Here is an 18799-nt window from a genome sequence, read left to right on the forward strand (position 1 = left end):
TATATATATGTATTAATTTTAGTGCAAAATGTTGTTAATATAGAAAATTCGGTACTGTTCGGTTAAAGCGGATACAGCGGAAAACGCATTTTGAAAATAACCGATAAACTGGATTATTTGTTAGTTTGGGTTAGTTTAGGTTAGGTTAGGTTGGGTTAGGTTAGGTTAGGTTAGGTTAGGTTAGGTTAGGTTAGGTTAGGTTTGGTTAGGTTAACCGAACAAATAATCCAGTTTATCGGCTTTTTTCAAAATGCGTTTTCCGCTGTATCCGCTTTAACCGAACAGTACCGAAAATTCATATAAACATTTCTTTTGACAAAATATTAATATGGAACCACAGCGCTTACCTATCGAAAACAGGCTTTAAGTCTTATCCGATTGTGAAGCCGTCCTTTATTAGGGATATTTTCAAAGAATTTCGTCCGTCTTACAAAATTCATTCCTGTTTTCATAATAATATCAACATCTTTGACCACCGTTAGTCGATAATAACATCAAGGAAAACCGATAACATGGAATGTATGGAGGGTTTTTAATAAACAAACGTCAAATCGGCAATTTATTCAGATAATTCGTATGAAAATCTCTTTGATGGCATATATAAAATTTATTGACAAGCAATAAACACGGTAAATACGACATATTTGATAACCTAAGCCAAAGTTAAAAAGAAGCGTCAAAGTTATTTTATATAAAATATTATCGCTTCAAATCCCTTCGGATATTGATATATTGCACTCACGTGAGAATGAGTTTAGGTGGGCGTTGTTTTATAAATTCTTAAAATATGGTCTACTTAGCTGATTCGGCATACTTCCGTGTAGGTGCTTTATAATTTTTGGATACTGTTTTTTTAAATAGGTTCCAACTGCTTATTTATATGTTCTTTATCTTTTCATCAGCGCCCGAAATGGAAAATTTTACGAACCGGAGCGCTCGATAATTTTACGAAAATATTAACATTGTTATCTAATTGTATATGTATTTTATAAAAATAAGTGTGTAGATTACTATGTATCATATAGAGATGTAGATGTAGTAAAATTTTTTATTGTATGACATATCTAGCTTAGACAGTCAAATTAATATATCCAAGAGACGTAGCGATAATTTTGGGGATTTATGAACCGGAACGGCGCTTCGGTGCGTTTCAGTCCATTTCCCTGCTCTGCTTTTCATGCTATGTTGGGAACGTCATAAATAGTGCACATTAAACTTTGTCAGTCATTCGTATTAGTTTTAATTGAACTAAGACTACAGTTTACAGACGGTGTTGATTAGTTTTTAAAAATCAATTAAACCCTGCCTAAGCCAAACCATAAATTTTGCACACTTTGTCATCCATACTTATTTGTTTTCGTTGGATTAAGAATATATTTTTCCGACCATGTCCGATCCTAATAGGATCATATGGGCCCCCACAGAGTAGAGATTTGTATTAACAGATTTTGTTTTTTTAGGAGAAATGGATGTCAGCCACTTGCTCAACCTATTAGGTCCATACCCTGACTCACACACAAATTGAAAAACAATGTGTATTTGCCTGACCCAGGATTCGATCCTGAGACCCACGGCATGGTAGTCCAACGCTTAAGCCGCGCGGCCACCGTGGGTGTCAAGAATATATAATACTACACATATTGTTAGTTAATTTTTTTAAATTCATTAAGCCCTAATTGCATAATTTTGATATTTTATAGATAAACGAGTATTTTTTTTACTGTTATCTAGTATGGCTTGGTTTCGCAGGGTTTGATTGAATTTTATAAACTAACCAGCACTATCTGTAAATTATTGTAGTCTGATTTCGAAAGCCACCAGTCTTATTATTGTCCGTTGTAATATACTAACGGATATGTATTACTATTTTATTAAATACTAAGTATTTTGTCGTAATGTGAGATGTTGCACGAACTCACTACTCACATATACCTAATATAAACATAACTAGTAAGTTTAATTAACTATTTCTTTTATTCAATGAATAATGCACAAGATTTAAGAATGTGGCATTCGAATATTAATAGTTAAATTATAATAATAGTTAAAATTTATCGCAATTAAGCATGACAGTCGTAGTATAGTGGTACCTAATGCACAAGGCGCGATACCCAAGAGACGCAGGTTCGATACATTTTTCAAAAAAGATTTTACCTATTGGCTATATTTGCTGATAAGTGTTTTCAGAGTTATGTATGTTCAATAATTAGAATGGTACATTCTTAAATCTTGTGAATTATTCGTTGAATAAAAGAAAATAGTTCATTAAAATTATTAGCAAGTTCAAGTAAGTTGCAGCAGAAAGTATTGGAGTGATCCGTGACGTCGGTTAGTAATTAAAGTAATAAATACTTTAATTTATAATACAAAAACTGATCGCATAAAATTTGTCGCAATTAAACATGGCAGTCGTAGCATAGTGGTAATGCACAGGATGCGATACCCAAGAGGATCAGGCTCGATTCCTGCCGGGTGTCTTACTTTATTCGAAAAAGATTTTTTGTTTCTGTTGTAGAGTATTATGTATGTTCAATAACTAGTGTAAAAGATAGTAAAAAAAAAGTAAAAGATAAAATGGTCACCGATTTAAAACCACTCAATAGTCACGCACGTCGCTTGCAGATGCGCATAAAAATGAAGGCAGACGAAGAAAGCTCTGATCGAACTTTTCAAACTAAAAAAAAAACGGACGCACACAAAACAAAACACCGCCCCCACCCCATAAATCTTGCAAACAGATAACAAAGAATAATAGTTTATACGCCCTCGTATAAGCGCCGGAGAGAAGAAAAGAGATACACATACGAAAAAAATAGACCGATGTATCTATCACACAATCGTACATTGATAAACTAAAAATATCCAACTACTTATCGGGAGTGCCCAGATTTTTTTCATTTATTTTCCATTTTAAGCATGATAAATTAGTATCTATATCCGGTAGTCAATGAATCGATTTTATCGGCATGTATGTGAAATATATATTTGCATTTTTTTATTTTAAATTAAAAAGGTGATTGTAAAAACTACAGAACAATTTATTAAATAATATAATAGTCGCCATGAACAAAATATTTGAAGAAAAACTTTAATGCTAATAGTGGATACAGGCGTAATTATTGAAAATAACATATTCTTCAACTTTACACAATATGTTTAGTTTATTCCATATATCTATCTCCACACTCGACAATTACATAATGTTTCAGCCTCACCCGGAAGACACCCTGCTTCACATTATTTTTGTGTTCCCTGATAAAAATACATTACATTACTGATACAAAAACTGTATACATTACTGATACAAAAACATTAATACAGTTGAAATTGTATATTATCAAAAAAAAGTCTCAAATTGCAAGCTTCGTATTTTTCCGCTAGGTGTCTCTTTAAAAAAGGCTCAGTAAGGGCTTCACCTTAACAGTGATAATTTAAGCTAATATTTTGATTCGTGATTTGGTACCGAAGGTAACTCTATAAAGTTTGAATAATTTTCTTAATATAAAGTGATGTGTTCTTGATTAATTATGTTATTTAATAACAATTGCAAAAAAAAAAACTGGTTCCGGCCGGAATCGAACCGGCGACCTTCTGCGTGTAAAGCAGACGTGATAACCGCTACACTACGGAACCGATGCAAATTCTGATAAAATCGTATTACATACTACAAGCAAGTCTCAGAATAATTATTTATAGAAAGTACGTTATCTAGCGTCGGCTAAACAATAACCAACTCCAATACATATTGTGTTAAGACTTATAGCAATTCACCCCATTTAAATAGCAAAAAGGTTTCTCTCATTTTTTTTAAATTGATGACAGTCGCTCTCTCGGGAGTTCAAATTAGACTTACAGACAAAGTTATTTTTAATTTAATCAGTGGTCAAAGTATCTCAGTATACCTACTCGATTAATATTATGTAGGGTACATAAAAACGTTTCACTACTATGTCATTTTATGTATGCACATATCTAAATGCGTAAGTGATAGAGAGAAGACTCTGCTTTTAATTCACTTATTTGTTCGCTGTCTTCGGGAAAATATGTATCTTTTAAAATATTAGATATTAACAATAAACGAATTATAATTATTAATGCCTTTTAAAACACGAAACAAGCGTATATTGACCGAAATTATCAGATACTATTAAGTATATAGACCAGTGTCTGCCAAACTATGTGCCGCGGCACACGTTTCCAGGTGTGCTGCAAAACTTTTGGCAGAAGTGCAGAAGATAATAGAAAAGCTGTCTGTATCATGTTATTGAATCGTATTTTCTATCATTCCATTATTAAATGTAAAAGTCGATAATAATTTTCGAAAATACGGCATACACCTGATATTAACAGTTAAGGAAAAATTTTAATACTTAAAATAAACGATCCTGTACACAAAGCCTTATTTTCTGAGCCATTTTGGATTTCGGTATGAGGTCAATATCTTCGATTAGCTAAACCTCTGTTGCCATTTGATCGTCGTATCTTTACGAATTCACAGCGTTCATAGAAGTGAAGTTAAAAAAACTAAAACTATTACGGGAGGAGTTACGTGTTGCAGTAAATCGATTTAAGCTTCTTGTTCTAACACAATTCTTTCACAAAATCAATTCCATCTTTTTCGTAAAAAAAAAAATCTAGTATCTTGATAAAACAATATATTTATAGCGATCAATAACCTTACACCGGGTCAGCATGAATTTTGACAACGGAAAATCAACAAGTCATTTAAATATCAATTGCTTCATCTAGCATCAGCGTTTTTATTACAGGCAATGACTTGCTCATCAAAACACCTCGTAGTCGTTAGATACTGTGGTCAACTGATTTCTCAATCATAACCTAGTTCAACAATGACTAGTATGATTTATTAACCTTGATAAACGGTGTCTCGTATATGGTATTGATTGCTTTTATATAATTGGCGAAGGACAATTGATAAAAGATACAGTAAACTCTCACTTCTCACTCGACATTCGTCTCTAGAGCACAGACCCCCGAGCTCATCCCGACCATCATTACTGCGATACTCTGTATCGTTATCTTTCACTCCGACCAATGTAACAAACACTCTGTACTCAGCAACAACACACTAAACATCTACACCCATCTACACCACCGCTGCCTCAATCAACTCACCTGCCTACCTCCTCATCCCTTACCCCAAATATTTTTTGTGTGCCACGAGAGAAAGTTCTTTTTCCCAGTGTGCCGTTAAGTGAAAAAGTTTGGCAGACACCGATCTAAACCATAACTACAGCCATTATCGGTTATCGTGAACATGTGAGTATTGATCAATATAATATAATGCGAGTTCAATTAAGATAATAGTTATATGTGAAAATTTCGTTATTATCGATACCTGTTCAAATAATATGCAAATGTCCCGATGGCCCGTGGCGCCAGTAGGGTAAAACAAACGATGGAAGTTTATTCGCCCCCTCCCATGCGCCCCCCTACCATCGAAGGTCGAAAAGCTATTGAAACACCAGCAGATATGAAAATAAAACGGCTTTACGGCGCCCGCAGAGGCAGCGATGGTCGGCGCCCACCCAACTCCGCCCCTGCCTACCCCTTATAAGAGTCTTTTGGGTCGACGGGAAAAAGAATATTAATATATTTTATATCATTTTGAACACGGACTGAATCTATAAGGAGTTTTATTGCCCCTGTCTCCTTTTCAAGGATCTTTTGAAGGTAGTCGTTAAATTGTTAGTTTCTTGACAATACGCGTAGAAATAAAAATATTTGGAATAAAAAAAAATTGCAAGGATATATAACTTTATTGTCTCACCAAGTATATTGTGTTTTACCGTCATAACTTTGCATATAAATTATTTAAGTGTTTTCAAAACAATACAAAACCTCTAGCTACTGTACTAATCAACGTAGAGCGTCTGTTAATTTTTCCATTTATCCACCACTAGATTAGACCATTATACTTCAAAATATCGTAACGTGGAGATGATACTGTCGAACAAGGTTCACGTGTTAAAATTGTGAATTAACAATCTCCTCCAGTACAACTAATCTCACATCCCTTTTCAATTAATGAAGAACGCCCCCAAATGTATCATTTCATTTTTCGCTCCCGTGGTGTACCTACCTACGTATCTGTCAATTTACGTAATTTGAAGCTTTTTATAATAAAAATGTGTCTAAAACGATCAGGAGTGATGTTAGAATTATCATTAGTAAACTTATGGTTTATTGCGAAGAAGAAAGGAGAGCCGATACATTATTTAAGCACGCGTCTAGCACGTGTTGCCGCCATGGCAGTTATGTCACTGAAAAGTCTCCTACACGTGACTACAGCGACTTCCTGTTATCGCCGATTTTTTGATGTCGGACAACACGTGGATATAAATCAGATTTTTCACATTTATTTTACAAACGAAAAAAACCCTTGCTGCAGTCGCTGATATTCGATACCATGCTCACAGCAAACACAATTTCCGTGTCGGGTTCGGGCACAGAACAGATTATTAAATAAAATTCCGATAGACTATACCCCAATACACTACATTTTAACGCAGGGTTTTGAATATTGAGTGTCCTACGAAAATGACCTACACATTATAGACGTACAATAGTGTGTGTTGCAACCTTCAAATACTCAAAAATTGAATGAGCGTCAGTGCATAAGCCGAAAGCAGTAGTCAGAATGAAGTACAAGCGTATTCTTGACACGTGTTTAGGTTCATCATATATTCTTCCATACTCAAGATCGGTTGCCTGTTACCCAAACCCGTTCGGTATTTCAGTTCCTATTATTTCTAAGTTTCTTGGGTTCGGGCGTTTTGAAGGCACTCGAAAAATGACGTCATATGACATGATTGTGACGTATTTGTCGACCCTACCGAAGTGAGTCATATACTCTTCGAGAAATTTACGCTACTCAAATAGTATCGTTTACAATTAATTGTCCATATGCACAAATAAGTGTGTGGACATAATAATATATCAGTGGCGAAGACTCCATACTAGGCTATTATTTAAAGCCTACCTTCTAAGAAAAATATTTGTTTATTTTATATTGACATATTAAATAATATAATCACATAATAATATGTTCAATATGCCCAACGACATCTATCGTAAAATTGTCATAATAATTTCACGATCTTTTCCACTATTTCAATAAGCACCATTTATGGCATGTCTCGAAGATTTAAAAAAATAAGCGACATCTCGTTTCGCTTTACATATTGTATGGATTACGTTCGCATGAATCGAAAACTTTTTTTATATCAAGTTTGTTTCTCATAATTTATAATTTAATAATTTATCTCGTGATTTTTATTTGTCAGTTAGTTTATTCATACACTAAGACAATTTATTCAGCTAATTATGTAAGTTGAAATCTGATATTGTATCTAAGTCTGTGTTTTAAGGGGGGACATGCTCAGCGTAGGTCAAAATGGAGCTTTTGTTATATTTTCAAAGCATGATCCTGGACATACCTTAAACGTTGTAGATAATCTATTTATATAATTTTGAAGCCTTACTATCCTTTATATTTATTTTAAACATTTGATGACTGCATAAAGTATTTTTATTGCATAAAATAATATTTTTTAAACCTCTCTCTCTAATGTTTTAGAATATAGTCATATTTCAGTACATAACTGTGCAGTGGTGTTAAGATTTTTTACATTTATTAATTTTTAAACGCATTTATAAAACCATTAGTATAATTTATGACGAGATAATTTTACTAAAATATTTACGATAAAAAATTATATTGATAATCTCTGTGATCCCAAATTTGATAAGAATTAGGCATTTTATTGTTCAAAAAATCGGCAAGATTAACACATTTGAAGATAATTCTAAAGATACTAATTATAAGCTATGTCTTTGACCATTCAAGTGTGATAAACATCCTACGAATAATGATTGCTTTATAATAATTATTGACCTAAGAATAAGGTAGTGTTTTTTTGAAATACGCCATTTCTTTTGGCATTCCCCAGTGGTTAAGCTACAACATAAGGCCGTAGCCATAAATTGACAAAGTATAATTAAAGTAGGGAGTAAAATGATGTTAACGCGCGTGTTTGAACATGTACCTAACCGAAAAAAAATCTTTTTTTTTAAAGGTTTTTGTGTACCTACCTATTGTACAGTAGTTATGTCGGATTATCTTCTTATTTCCCGTAAATACATCTCACAAGTGTGCTTTCTCCACAGCCTACCTGTTTCCAAAAGTCACCCTTCGCCACTGTAATATATAATATGATGGGCATGCGCATTGGGTGCCTCGCGTCAATACGTGTATTGCGCATACGTCACAATGACAATGAGGGCCTTCAATGTCCCGAGTTACAGCATAGCAGTCGAGCAGAGAGAAAAAAAAGTATTTATAATACCCCGACGCAAACCAAAACATGTGTAACAATAAGTTAAAAATAAAAAAAAACGCATTTTATGCACGATGTTTTCATAAAAGCGATGCATCAGGTATTCCTTTTTAAAAAAATATCTTTAAATTTGGTAGACAGCTATATAGTGACGTTAGGTGAACTCCAACGTGACATCGCGACGAGGTCACTATTTTGATAATACTACCTACTCCTTATCGGGCGTCGGGGCCACTCCATCACAAGCACGGCGTAAAATCAGGAAGCAATTCGAAAATATCGCCGATGAAAGCGAAAACGTGCGTAACGGCAAACAACGCGGCGAGGTCGTAACCAAGAATGGATGTCTCATCAGTCAGGCCTTTAACAATGGCTGTAAAAAATAAGCAATGTATCCCATTCAGGCGGTCCGCACGCGAGGCCACATGTCGCCCGAACACCCCACAACCCCTCCTACCAAAATTGAAGGTTTCATGGGTTTACCGCATCCAAGGCAGTAAAAGCAAACAGGGGGTATAAGACACAATCAACTCATTAATGATGGAAACAAAAAAAAATAACTGGTACAAGTCGGTTATGGGGAAGCCAGGCGGGAACCGCGCTAATTGTCGTAGCCGATTTTGGCAAAATTCATGAATTCATGAATGAAAACTCCACCTAACCTAACCTAAATTAACCCAACCTAACAAATAATCCAGTATATCGGCTATTTTCAAAATGTGTTTCCCGCTACCTACGTATCCATCAATATCATCATCATTGTCAGTCGGGGTCGATCCACTGCTACATGAAGACCTCCACATAACTCCCCCCACTCTTCTCAGTCCATAATTCTTTGCTGACATGTACATCCACCGATATTGATGAGTTCGTTAATCCAGCGGGTTTTAGAGCTACCCTGTGGTCGTTTAGTGCTCTTTGGGTACCACTGTATAACAATGATTACAGCGGTTGTTCACTCACCGAGTGACATCTCCAGCACATTGCCATTTCATCTGCTTAGAGACCTCTATCACATTGCGTACGCTTGTGTGCTCTCTTTCAATTAGTTTTCTTTTGTCTTTCCGCGTTATTCCTAACATGCACTTTTCCGTGCCACGTTGCGCTACTCGTAATCTGTATTGCATCGTAATTGGTCAAATGCGACTGTTTAGTTTGAAAAAAATATCTGCTGTTGCAATCGACAAGTCACATGCTTCTCGGGCTGCGAGTGGAAGACGCCAGGATGCATATGAACACCTACGAATTGGTCACTCCTATACCGGCTCGCCGATCGCTGCATCCAAATATCTATACGTTTCGAAGGTTACGAGTGACTGTCGCTAGGTAGATCTGCGCTGTTTTTATATGCAACACCGGATTGGATTTGAGAGCCGGCTTAGAGTCCTTAAACGCACCACTGGTCTTGCTGTTAATACTTATTGAGATGTCGCGTATGCTGTCTATATTTTTTGATAATCTCAATGTTTGTAATTTTAATATACGCGGAGACCAAAAAGGCAGCTTTTTATCATCCTAATTAAGACTCTCAGGCATAAGTTACGAATTCATACACTCTGACATATATAGTGAGAATAGTACATTTAGACAGTTTAAAAATTCTTGATTTCCGATAGTTTAAGTATTAGAGACATAACATAACGTTGTAGATTTTGTTAATATGAATATACCCAAACTGGAGTAGTGGCAGAAAGTTCACCTCTCAAGCTTTGAGTCGCATCCTGGAATCCCACGTATGGCTAACTCACCCGTTATTTACCATTAACCATTCTTATTTGTATTTCCTTCGCTGGCAGCACCTGGCATGCGTGGAAGCCGTTTTCAAATGTAACCATAAAAAACCCGTGAGACCTGGTTGTATTAATTGATTCGTATTGTATCACTCACAGCCTGGCGCAGGAGTGAGAGACAAATGTTAATCCCTGAGCTTTAAACTGATACTGTAAGTGTAATTGAACGAATCTACAGACACCATAATAAATGAATCATCCAAACATAATATTATTATCAGTTTTGATACTGGATAGTATAATATGACAACCTATTTGAAGCTGGACTTGTCAGCAACGTTCCCTCTATTTTTTTCTATTGTGTGTGCAGATCATCAATGCATCTGTGAGCAGTAGCGTAACTAGGGATGGTGTCCCCCGGTTCGGTAAATTTACATTACAAATTTACAATTTACAATTTTTCATTAAAACTTATATTTTTAAGTATTTATTAAGTTCAGTGATTTTATATAATAATAACACTAACAACGATAATTTTTGAAGTAAATAAAAAATATAGGAAATAAAGAAAAAAGTATTCGTTGATAAAATATATTAAATGAATCATGCATCTGCATGAATCTGCATGGAAATCTGGCAAAGGAAACTTTCTTTTACAATCTTTTTGTGTGAGGACTGTGCGGGGGATGAAAACATGTGTGCGGACACATTTTGGTCGGTGTGCACACGCGCACACCTTACAGAGAACATTGCCGAGACTACGAGAAGTTAATTATTTGATGGTTTTTTTCACTATCAATGCTACCCAACTGTCACGTTAGATGATGCTTATTAACGACAAGATGGATTAGAGAAAATTACGTAAAATACTTTTTGTACGAAATGATTTAATCCGAATAGAAATATATTAATTTTCGTGATTTACGATTTAGGGCAGAAATTTTTTTTTAAAGATTCAAAAGAAAGTATTAATTCCAAATACCTCATTAACATTATTATGTCTGTATTGAGGCAAAACTGTTCGATAATCATGCAAGGCAAAAATCCAATCACACATTCCAATGCGTTTACGTTCACTGGCATAGGTAGCAATTTTCCACAAGGCAGCTAATCCACATACCATGACGGAAACAACCACATCACGTGCCCGATGCTAATAAATGCGGGAGAATGTAGCGCCTTAGGGTAAATTCCTCGGCGAAAGGGCTTGCCTAATTTGATAAGAGCCGAAAAGGAAGTGAAAAGAATCACTTTCAATGTTTGACGAAGATATATTTTTAATGTATTAGTTTTGAGGCGTAGCAGGAAACATTTTGGTAGAATAAAATACTGGCTATGAAACGAAGTTTTTATTAATAATATGTATTCCATCCACGTTATATTATATTAAAACCGTATTATTTTACGAAACGTCTTTCGTTGTTCGGTTTTTTAATATCTACGAATACTAAAATAATTTACATTTGAGTTAATGTGCATAAGTACTACGATACAACCTACAAGACATCACTCCTGAAGCAGCGTTCGAAATAGACCGGAACGCTCTGAGATTATCGCTCCGTCTCGTGAAAAAATTAAATGTTGCATTCCAGTTCATGAATTATTAAAAAGTAAAGTAATTTAGGTGCTTTATAAAATTTATAAAAAAAATATCAGAATCATATGAAAAATAATGTTTATGACGTGACGTAGATCTGAATGCACATTTGCGGCGCCAACAACATATAAATATGTTATATCCGGTTCGTAAAATTATCCACTTCCAGCGCCGTCTGTAGAGGTTTACCCAATTCTACAACCAAAGTATTATTGTCTATGTTAATTTTTATAACATAGACAATAGTACTAAGCGGAAATGACAGTCAACAAATCAGTCACATACTCGGCCTTGATCTGCATAGTCAAATATTGAATATCCAATCCAATAAAATCATAATGTAAATCGTATGTAACAAAACCTTCAATATCAATGTGACAGTTTCCTTTAATGCCGTCTACAATCTAAAATGTAGTGCCACAATATATACCCAAGAAAATACATCACTGTGTCTTATTTCTATTGTGCCCCGAACACTATCACACACACGACGCAACCTTCTACATATAATTAATAGATATTGAATCCTACAACCAAAAGACACAAGATTATACATCTATACGTCCAGAAGTTGGCAAAAATAACCCAGTTTTCTTCAACTTCTACGATTTCGATGAAGTTACTTTTCAGTGGGCACGTGTTAAATGATTTATAACTCGCCGGGCACAGCAGGTTATGTCATCAAAGATCATCCATTGCTCCATATTGTCTTGAGTATACTCTACTTTAAATAGAAGTCTGTAAATTTTAAACTTTCCAACTAAACCAAACTTAGATACTTATTATATATATATTAAACTTAGATTAAAGCATAGAACATTATTTTTCAGTGGGGTTCGAACTCAAGTCGTCTTTTTCCACGCAATAGCTCTTATCCAGTGAATACATAATTAATGGGAACTGGCTTACCCTATCGGGTATGGTATAATAGTGTTCAGATCTCGGGTGTGGAAAAAACTCAAATTCGTGTTAGGTATAGCAATAGCATATGTTATTTTCAATAGTTAGGTATATCTCATAATATGCATTAAAGTTTGTCACGTAAATTGAACACCCATTCAATATTTGCGGACAGTCAGTTCACTTTGTGTCTCTTGGTTTTATGGCTTAGAATAATAAAGCGGGCCCTGTTTCTAAACTGCAGCTACGCCATATAGGGTAAGCCAGTTCCCATTAATGTTACATGCTCTTATCTATTGTGGTAAGTTACAATCCAACTGTCTATCTTGCCAACAATTTTTAATTACTACGTATCTTCGGTATGTCAGAGTATGTCAAGAAATTTGGTGCCAACTTTGTAAGTTATATCAAGGTGGATGATATAACTGATATAATTTAGAGCGGATGTCGGGAGTAGTCCATTCTTTAGTTATGACACCGAAATGTTAAGAGCTGTTTTTTTTATTTAAAATAAACCATGGTTTTTATTAATATTTTTTCTCAGTTATTCCCATATTAAAAACGTAATTATTATTAATAATGTACCTAGTCTGCTATACAATCACAGAAAACTAATTAACCTACACGTATATTATTTTTCATTAAATTGTGAAAGTAACACAAACAATGTGAAAGTAAAACAAATAAAGTTTAGTGGGAAAAATTTAAATCTAGCTAGCTAGCTAAAAGGCCAATATCAACTGAATCCAAATGTTTCAATGTGATAATTAACGTTTATCTACAGTAGTTACATTATTTCTCCCGGCATATCTAAAATAAAATTATACCTCGCGGCCGTACAAGTTTTTGCAAAAATAAACCACTAATATATTCAAAGACGGTCAAAGTTTCATCTCGCAGCCGTAAAGGCCGCGAGAGAGGCAAGAAGTTGCAAAACGAGCAAATCATTTTATCTTGCGATGGATATAATTACAAGAGAGAAGAAGAAGAGGTCACCATTCATCTCTCTTTACGAGCACATTATCTGAAACGGTATCTCCGCTAGAGAGTAACAAAAGACACATGGCATTTCTTTTCCGCGGAGCTTTACCAGGATCACAAAACCAAAAAACTCCATAATAACTTTTCGCATAACTCTAAAAAGAATAATCTTTCTGACTGAACTGCCAGAAGGTAAGCTTAAAGCTCGAGGAAAAGAGCCAAAAAAAAACTTCCACGTCCGCGGTGGCTTTTTACAACTTTTTAAACCATCCGGTCCGAGAACGGAATCGATTAAACAACTTGGTTGACTTGAACCGTAACAGTCCCTTACCGAGATAAACTTTTCATGATAATCTCCCTTTTTTCTTATTCTTCTTTTAATAGCCGCTTTATAAGGGATCAGGCCGCAGGCGATCGTTTCCGAGAGTTATGTGTTCGAAGTATATTTCCGGATAGCCGAAGAAGCGAAACAATTTTAAATTATACCAATATATTACACACACCTACAGTCATACAGATAAAGAACAAGAAAGCTACGCAAAATTATTTTTGTGCTGTATAATAGAAAGATGTTAGTTTTTAGTAAATTTTCGGCGTCATACGGCGAGAAGGAACCTTATCTAGGCTCGACCGAAGTAGTAACAATATAGGTAAGTACGCCAAACTGGGAACCCTGCAAACTCTACTCTAAAAGGCGTAGTGATGCAGCGGGTGTTCAATGTAAAGCATTATGTACAATGTACAATGTGTTATAATATTATAAATCGTTTACGAACATTCCAGGAAAACTATCCATACTGACAGACATAAAAAGTATAATATATTAATTATTCTTATTAAATGTAAGTATAGTTTCTTAATTACATATTCGTTGAATTAATAGTGCTTGCTTACTGTAAACTAAACAATGTTTAGATATCAGATATATATTTTTTAGTAGACATTGACCATGTTTTGGGTGTTTTTTTTTTCTCTTTTATAACAAAATAATTACAAGATATAATTATATATACAACGTTTTTAAATTTTCTGTTGAATTATTATGCTCAATATGCTCAAACTTGTACTTGATATGAAGTAAATAAAAAACAAACAAATATATAATACTGAAATGTCATTTTGTCATTTCATTTTGATTTCCATAGAAACGCACGTATATATAAATAATTTAGTTGCTAAGACCACCCCCTTAGCAAGCAATAATAGTCTTTTACTTTTTACGGATTTTTCTGAAATAACTTTCCATACAAAACAGAATTAACTGAAAATGAATTCAATTCTGCTTAAAGATTGCTAAAAGTATTAAAAGAATGCATTGGCATAGTGTTCTGATCTATTCTAAAAGTTTCAAATGTCTAGCTAGTCGGGAAGTTAGTTAAAAATCGATTGCAAGATTTGTACTGGACAAACAACCACCGTACAAACAAGAATACGAGCTAATAAAAACGTTGTAAAATACCTAAAATCTTAACTTGACTAAATAATCAAGTTTATCAAATCAAGTTGTTTACATAAAATTATGTAGATACCTACATTGTTCGTGTAGAATGCATTGTTGGTTGAATAATAACACTTAAAATATGTGGGTAATTGTAATTTTATTCGGTTTATAAATTAGAATACCTACCTATATAATTTTCAATAATTAAATAAAGTGTTTAACAAGTAATCTTTTTTCCGTCCATGTCCGATCCTCAAAGGATCATAATATGGGCATCCACAGACTGGTGGTTTGTATTAACAGATTTTATTTTACGAGAAATGGATGTCAGCCACTTGCTCAACCTTTTAGGTCCATACTCTGACTCATACACAAATTGAAAAACAATATGTGTACTTGCCAGACCTAGGATTCGAACCTCTAAACGCTATAAAGCGGCCATCGTATTACTTATTAAACACATCATCGTTATTATCATTTATATATTATTATCAATGTGTAAAACAAGATATATCGCCATTATGATATTAATGAGTACTTATATATAATTGTCAGAGCGTTGGAGCGGAGCTCGGAGCAGGAGCACGGAGCAGGAGCACGGAGCAGAAGCACGGAGCAGGAGCACGGAGCAGGAGCACGGAGCAGGAGCACGGAGCAGGAGCAGGAGCAGGAGCACGAAGCAAGAGGAGGGAGCACTGGAGTAATGGGATTTTACCCGGAGCAGGAGCGGAGCCGGAGCACGGAAAATTTGTAGTGCTCCACTGCTCCGGATGTTTCTTTTATTATTAAATTTTCGTCCTAAAATCCAATGAAAATAGTATATTTTGACACTTTGTAACACTGGAATTATTTGAAAGATGGCAACACTGCCAAGTGATAAATAACCTCACTTTTTTCACAGAAGAGGCAAATAATGAGATACGATTTGCTGACGGAAATTTTGTTTAACAGAATTAATAATGGAAATGACGATTATTTTAAAATCACTTATTTCTTTCAAATCAAATCAAATCAAATCAAATTTATTTATTTTACATATAATGTACATAACAAATTATAAATAAAAATAAAAACGTTCACGACATGACATGAAAATAAGTGTTAATAATTTTTAAAAATAAAAATACAGAGAATAAGTAATACAATAAGAAAATAAATAATATAAGTAACAAAATAAAAGTAGATGGAAGCACACAGAGTGAACTTTGATAGACACTATCTTAAAAACTTATAAAACAACGTCTACCTAATTCACCCTTACGTAAGTGGAATATATCAATATTCGAAGCGATTTCATTAAACATGGTTACTGCCCTCCCAATTGGCATTACTAATGGCAGGTTAGTATATCTTAGTTATACTTAGGTTAGTATAACATTTGTATACCTAAATTTGTATTATTTTATAATACTTATTAAAACTTTTTACCCGGAGCGGAGCCGGAGCAAGTATTAGGTCCCAGAGCGGAGCTGGAGCGGAGCAACTCAAAAAAGGTTCCGCTCCAACCAATGACAATGTCATTGGCTCCAACGCTCTGATAATTGTATTGTAGCGACTGATAATAATCGCAGATGTTATCTAAGATTTTGTTTTCTTATGATTATTACCACTGACAACTTGTAAATTCGAGCGATCGTAAAGTGGGCATCAGTATTCAATTGTATACAATAATCAAATTAATGTAATATCACACGTACTTTGGCCCCAAATTAAATATATAAATAATCTTCCCGCAAAACAGTGTAATCTCTTAGTGAAATAATATTTATTTTATTGAATACAACTATATCTTTCCATCAAATGACGTGCAGGATGAATCTGGTCCTTCGGCAAACCAAATAAATACATCATTATAAACCATTGGCTACAGATTTTACTATGATAACGACTTGGATACGTTATACAATGTATTGTATGTATCTATTTCAATTGATTTGGTTGCACCAATTATGGCGGCCCTAGTACAATATAAATATCTTACCCACCTGAGATCATTATCCTTGCCAGGCCTACCAACAGGCAGTGATTCTGCAACCGTATAAGCGTAAACATTTATAACATGTAAAATAAGAAGACGTCATTTACGTGCACTCGTTTTGACCGTCAATTTCCGCGCATAGGATAACTCAAAAACCAGTTAACGCGCGAGAGTGGTAGTGCAAGTGAGTGAGAACCAGACCACGGAATCAGCCTCATCATCATTAAAAGTCAGTGCCTAGCATCTTTGGTACCCCCCCTAGCATCCGAATCATTCCGACATATTACAGTCCACTGAAAAGCACTGCCATAATTAATTTTTAAAACCAGGTTCTACGTGGCATGGATTGTGTTATTCTAAATCCACATAATATATATCTCAAAAATATTTATTATAATAAAAATTAAGAAAACTTTTATATTTCGTATAAGTACCTATCTCAGCTAGGCGAGCGCAATGAAAACAGTAGCACAGAAGCGCTTATTAATTTCAATTTAGCCTACGTCAATCAAATCTCACTTTAATCTGTTGGGGCACTGGCAACTTGTTGGAGTCGGCATGCACGGCAATTGTACCACCCCGCCATTCAGCGATCGAAAATATAAATTCGAATTAACCGAAGTTTTGATTGAGTTATATCTAACCTCTCTCTCACACACCGTTGGCAGACGTTCGCCCCCGGAGCAACCAACCCCGAGGGCCGACTTCGACTTCTTAAACAAATGGAAAATATTTAAATTCTATCGCGGCCAAAGTTGCGCTCCGTTTCTCCGATACGAATTCTAAAGAGATTCTATTGGTACCTACGTTACGTAAATAGCTAGCCTTCTTAGAAAATCATATCTACACAATGTCATAAGTTGGGACTGGGGATTAAACAAGTGCAAATGACATTTAATTGTTAAAAGAATAATTTTATCGTCATCACATAAATACCTACGTACCTATTTATACGTGAAACAGAATTCAAACATGTAACTGCTTGGTATGTAAATAATTTTAAACTCTAAGTATATTCCTCATATTTAATTACATTCATGTAGTTCTTTAGATAACGTGTTTTGTCGCGACTTATCCTCCTTCAAACACTAAAAACATTAATAACCATATATACATAATATATATTTTCTTGGATTAATAATACTTGATCATTTGAGAGAAATATCTCATTTGTACAATGTTAAATACCGTTATGTAGAATTTACAGTTAACTCTGCACTCGATTTACTCTAGTATGATCAAGCCGGTATACTTGTATCATGTTTTTATTAATTTTTTCTTTTATCAATAATTGATCTTTCACATATAAGATAGTTAACGGTATTCATATTCCTAAAACTTATTAGATACTGTTACCAGCGTAAATTATACCTTCGTTTTGTTCCTTTGCCTCCGAGCATATCTTGCTTATCTCACCAGTACTCTTGCGTCTCATCGTAGCTCTATCATATTATATACCTCGTGAATGGTATTTAACAGCCTTCTATGGTGCAGATATCTTGTTGGCTGTTTTATAATTACAACATATCACGAGGGTACCAAATACAGTAGTAGTGAAACAATCAATCAGTGGAAATTACATAAATGAACTGTAATGAAACCTGTAACTAGAACTCTAACTATAAACTTGTGGTGTGAGAATCCAGTGCCTACGCACAGAACTTTCTTGAGGGATATTTTAAAGCTTAGATTACGGAGATTTTGAAAGGCCACGACTCGCTAATTTAGGCAGCACCGCCAGTACGTTTTTGCCACATTTGGTTATGTGGCAAAAATATTTCCTTTCCATGGCATATCCACTACCGGATATCG

The 18799-nt window shown here is 34.6% G+C and overlaps 1 protein-coding gene and 1 non-coding gene across 4 annotated transcripts in view; both read right to left on the reverse strand.

The window, feature by feature from the left end:
* mib1 (E3 ubiquitin-protein ligase mind bomb 1) overlaps window positions 1-18799 on the reverse strand; it is an 817691-nt gene that overhangs the window by 688998 nt on the left and 109894 nt on the right. The gene's annotated exons all lie outside the window — the stretch shown is intronic.
* TRNAV-UAC (transfer RNA valine (anticodon UAC)) lies at window positions 3561-3633 on the reverse strand. The gene has a single exon. It is a non-coding gene; the product is annotated as a tRNA-Val (tRNA).

Source organism: Rhyacophila brunnea, unplaced genomic scaffold (genome assembly GCF_057557595.1).
Source record: "Rhyacophila brunnea isolate RB1 unplaced genomic scaffold, BYU_Rbru_1.0 scaffold_5, whole genome shotgun sequence".
Taxonomy (NCBI): Eukaryota; Metazoa; Arthropoda; class Insecta; order Trichoptera; family Rhyacophilidae; genus Rhyacophila; species Rhyacophila brunnea.